Source organism: Perognathus longimembris, chromosome 18 (assembly GCF_023159225.1).
Source record: "Perognathus longimembris pacificus isolate PPM17 chromosome 18, ASM2315922v1, whole genome shotgun sequence".
NCBI classification, from domain to species: Eukaryota; Metazoa; Chordata; class Mammalia; order Rodentia; family Heteromyidae; genus Perognathus; species Perognathus longimembris.
The window spans coordinates 37,865,868-37,871,210 of record NC_063178.1 but is presented as its reverse complement, the minus strand read 5'-3'; the positions used below and the strand labels follow the sequence as shown (position 1 = coordinate 37,871,210).

At 43.2% G+C, this 5,343-nt stretch overlaps 1 pseudogene; it reads right to left on the bottom strand.

Annotated features, from left to right (window-relative positions):
• Window positions 1-2,778: 2,778 nt before the first annotated feature.
• On the bottom strand, window positions 2,779-4,990 carry LOC125366952 (annotated as a pseudogene).
• Window positions 4,991-5,343: the final 353 nt, after the last annotated feature.

Here is a 5,343-nt window from a genome sequence, read left to right as displayed (position 1 = left end):
AGACAAAGTAAGATATTATTGGAAGAGGATCATAAGGTCATATAAAATGATGTTTATCAATATGAACAGCAAAAATGGAAATGAGGTTTTGGGGGTTTTTGTTTTCCTTTGTCAGTTGATTTTCTGTCCATAGGCAGAACAAATGATACAGCCAACCAAAGCCAGGACCTCCATTGCTCATAACCCCTGGTGTTGGCATCAATCCATAAGTGTGCTTCTGTGAGCACCTACTTCCCAGGCTCTATTCCCTAGGCTTCACCAGCAGGAAGCAGCCCCATGTGATTAGAATTGGCACTTACACTTTGAACAAATGTTCAGTATCTGCTGAGTGTTGACTAACTTCTGGTGGGTGGACCTTTTGTTTCCCAATATCCACTTGCAGTCTGTTATCACAGTCCTTGATTGCTCTTCAGTGATCAACATTCCTTATGACCAAGATCTGGGCAGCATTAGAAAGGTGGGAGTTGAGTTCCTTGTTTCACAGTTAGGAGGCATCTGTGGTATTTATCACTGGGATCTACACAGTGTACATACATAGGGTTGGGGAGTATTTGGATTCAGAATCCTTCTAGATTCCCCTTCACTTTCCAGGTCTTTTTAGTCTCCTCCAAGACTAGATTAGGCAGGAGCAGGAGAGGAGTAAGGGGAGGCTGTTATCTGCCGCCTGGAACCACTTCAGAGTGCTTGCCTGTGGGTGGCATATCTGGAGTCAGTAGCCTTCCCAGGTATGTGGGAGGCTAGCTTCTGAGATCCTGCTCTTAAGCCAGCCTGAAATCACCCTCAGCTTTTATGACCTCTCCAGCTTTTTTTTTTTTCCAGTGAGGCTTTAGGTTTTGAAATTCCAAGCTGCACAACTACCCAATAGCCATGCTGCAATTTAGCAGGAATGCTGAGATTGTCCTGACTCACTGCTGAGGAATAGGTTTGCCTTCCCTGTGTGGCCCTTCAATTTGTCACCAGAGAGAGCTGGAGTGTGGAATCAGATCCCTTTGCCCCTTTCAAAAATGGCCCTGCTCTCTGGTTAGGATTTCTGGCCAGGGGCCCGACAGCCTCTTGGCCACTTTCAAAAATGGCATTTGTCTAGGTTGGTGGGAGATATGCCCTTCCAGAAGCTGTTCTCTGGGAGAAAGGCGGATGGTTTTGGAGGGGGAAGCATTCACACTTCCCCTTGGTATTTGAGACCCTCTGTGATGGGATGAATTGTCTCTCTATGTCCAGCTGTATCTGGCTGGGTTGTGGGCTCCAATTCCTGCTTCTTAAGTTCATGCTGAAGGTACAGGTAAAGCCCATGAGCTAGGCTGCCACTGTTGCCACCTCTAATTCTGCTCCCTATTTCTTTGCTGTATATCTCTGAACAATTATCGCCTACTGGGCCAGACTTCCTGGATGTGGAAAGCCTGAGGGGAAACTAAAACTCTGCTTACTTGGACAGATATGAATTTGTTCTCTGTTCTCTTTCAGCCATCATCTCCTCCCCAACATTGAATTTAATTTCACTCCAGTGACAATGTATATGAAGAAGGCTAAGAACAAATACTGCCAAGAACAAAGGGAAATGGAGCACTTAGTTACACTTGAGTCATGAAATTCCATGCATGCAGTAGGGAAATCTGTATGTAGGTTCCACAAGAAAGTACAAAAAGCTTTATGATATGAAGCATGGCCACTACCTCGAGAGACTAAAGCCCATTGTGTTTAGATACAAGAGAGAAAGATAGATATACATAAATATTTGCCCTCCTTAGAGCTAATGTATGATAGTAAGAATTTAAAAATGCAGTGATAGAGATTCTATAAATGTAATGAATACATTCTTTTCATAGACCATTTGCAATCTCATTCAGAATTACAGAGTATATTACAGCTCTGAAGTAGCTCTGTTTTCAAAGGCCATTAAGTTGTTTACATGGAATTTGGGACTAACATATTCTGACGAGCAGAAAACATATTGGTTGTAACGTTTATTAAGGCTTGGGATAGATTAGAAATCCATCTATTACTACCATATATTCTCAGACAAATACATCGTGAAAATATCTTGATTTATCTATGTAGAAAGTCTGGCAAAAATTACCTATATGAAGGAGAAAATTCAGATTATAAATGTGCAACACAATTTCCATATTGACCTTGACTTATTGACATGTAGTTGCTGGTTTGACCAGCATCATTGCCTCCTTAGGCAATAGTAAATGGATGCATTTGTGGGGGCCTCTGTACACGAAATTCTCATGGAATCCGCTTAAATCAAATAGTAATGTTTTGTGGCTCTTAAGTTAGATGTGTCAGTTGACCATCTGGGTATGATTCCCTAATAACTTTGGTTGACGCTCCAAATGGCAAAGCTATTATGCAGCCATTTCACTGAGTATCTGATTTGACTTCCTCTGATGCAATCTAGTTGCTCATCCCAAATGACTTTATGCAAATAGTTTCTTGACACAGATGTTGGACCAAATACATCAAAGATAACTTCATGCCTGGGGACTCACTATCTGTGGTCTTGGAGGAAATCATAGCACATGCGATGAAGAAGGAAAATCTGCAATCATGTTGTTCAACTCATCTTTTTCTACTGCATACAAGGCCACAGCTGGAGTGCCCAAGGAAGGGTTTTACATTCTTTCTGGGGATTCACAAGAGGCTTCCATGAAACGTAGCTACAGTGTACAACTCTGTCAATAAAAAGACTCTTGTGCACCTATGCAAAGATATATGCAGATATATAGTGACACAAGGGGCCACACTTCCAGAGAGAATTTCACCTTGGCAGATGCTTCAGGGATTTGCCTTTGGATATTCACCCTCCTTCTTCTCCAGTTTCCCCTCCCTGTCTGTTGCTTCGCTGGAATGAGCTGATTTTCTACAATGAAGCACCAAGTACACATGGATGGAGATGTGATAATTGCTGAGTTTTTCCCTCTCTTCACTTTGGGAGCAGATGGTAGTAATGACAAAGCTCCTGGTGATGAACAGAACAAGCAGTAAGTAAATCATCACATTGTTTCCCTTTACTGTTTCTGCCCCTCAGGATGGGCAATGGCTTTGGGAACTCAGGGTGCTCACATGCATGTGCTCTGTCTTCTCAACCCTGACCTCCCATCCCCATGCACCAAAACCAGCTTTCCTTCATTATTTTATATTGCATCTACTGTGAGGTCATTTTCTGCTTGGGGTTTCCTTACTTTCCAGGGCTGTGACATTTTCACAGCATCCCTGTATCTCCCCCATCCCAGCAGTCATTGGGGAGGGTGAAGTCATGTGTATACAATTAAGCAGAGTAAGTGGTACAAGTTTTTACTAAAATGCTGCAAACAAATTTCCTTCCTCACAGATGAGCCATGTGAGATTTCTTTTGCTAACACCTATATGGTGAGGATATTTAATTAAAAAATTCTTATTGTAGGCTGGTGGCTCATGACTGTAATGCTAACTAATCAGGAGACTGCTCTCTGAGGATGAAGGTTTCAAGCAGGCCCAGGCAAAAAATTCTGTAAGCCCTTTATCTCCAATGAACCACCAAGACCAGGATGGAGAGCTGTAGATCAAGTGGAAGAGAGCATTGAGAAAATAAGCTCAAGGACAGTATCTGGGCACTAGAACACACACACACACACACACACACACACACACACACACACACACACACACTGGCATTGCAGGGATAAGCACTCTTGATTGGCCATTTCTCTCAAGGCTATTGTTCTACCACTTGAGCCACACCTTCATTTCTGGCTTCCTGTAGGTAGGCTAATAAGAAGGTTAATGGGCTTTTGTGCCACAGCTAGCTCAACTCAGGAAAATCAGCTAGCATTACAGGAACAGGTCATTTTAATTATTGGAGGTATCCCCAATTTCTAATTTTTATATACCATCACCAAAACGGTAATTCTTTTGGATTGTTGATAATTTTATTGTTTTGAGTTAGTACAAAGTATATTTAGAAGGAGTTCCATTGTGAGATTTACACACATGCGCACAGTACTCTTGGAACAAATTACCCCTGTCTTCCTGTATTTCCTGCTAAGGAAATTAATCAATAATTTTCAGAAGATACCTCTGTGATCCAGAACATTCACCTAAAAACGGACTCATTGGTTTTATACTAGATCGATCCAAGTACAAATGTGGATGAATGACTAATAGAGTAAGTGGTCCACCTATGAATAAATATTAAAAGTCATCACCAAAATGAAAAGCCTCAGCAAACGTCCTTATTATATATGGTGATAATGAATCCCTACCCCTGTAATGATGTCTTTTGAGGAATATTTCATAAAATGAAGTTTGTATCCTGAATTCACAGTGGGATTTAACAATGATGGATGCCCTGAGACATGTGGCCAAAAGGGAACACTACCACACTGTTGTTGGGAATGTAAACTTTCCAACCACAAATCTGGCCCTTTCTGCTTCCTGCTGAGCCACCTGTTTGGCTTAAACTGCTTCTGTGAACTCCTTCCCGAAGGTCAGATGTGTCAGTGACACATCATCGAGGATGAGCCCAAAGGTTGCTGCTCACTCTGTGAGGTCATCGCTGACCTGCCTGGAGACCAGGTCTCCCTGGGTGATCAGTTCTCCAGCATCGAAGCTAGCCACCACACGCTTGAGGATCTCCATGGCAACGGATGGCAACACAAGGTCATCAGTAGTCCTCTCTGATGCTAGTGTAGATGCGAGGAAGCTGGCTTGCAACAGGCAAGAAGAGGATGCACAGTGTGATGTTGACATTCTGCAAATCTTTGCTACCAGCAATGACCTGTATGTTACGTGGCCGAGAGCGGCAGACAAAGATAATTGATTTCTGTACCCAAGGGATCAGAAAGTGAGTCCCTTCCCCTACCACAATGTCCTGAATGCCACGGAATCGGTTGAAGATGACAGCTCTGTGCCCAGCATCCACATTATATAAGGCAGAGTTCACCAAGCCTCCTGCGATGGCTAGGGCCAGGCCGAACTTGTCAATGGACTCAAATTATTTGGCAGCCATGTTTCCTTCTGTTGGACCCACTCACACCTGCCTTTACTCTAACATCCACGTGAATTTTCCCCTCTATTCCATATTTCTTAGCAGGTTTGTAACACTTTGACAAAGTACCTGGGAATTGGGGCTGGGGATATGGCCTAGTGGCAAGAGTGTTCGCCTCCTATACATGAAGCCCTGGGTTCGATTCCCCAGCACCACATATATAGAAAACGGCTGGAAGTGGCGCTGTGGCTCAAGTGGTAGAGTACTAGCCTTGAGAAAAAAGAAGCCAGGGACAGTGCTCAGGCCCTGAGTCCGAGGCCCAGGACTGGCAAAAAAAAAAAGAAAAGTACCTGGGAATTACATTATGTGGCTGA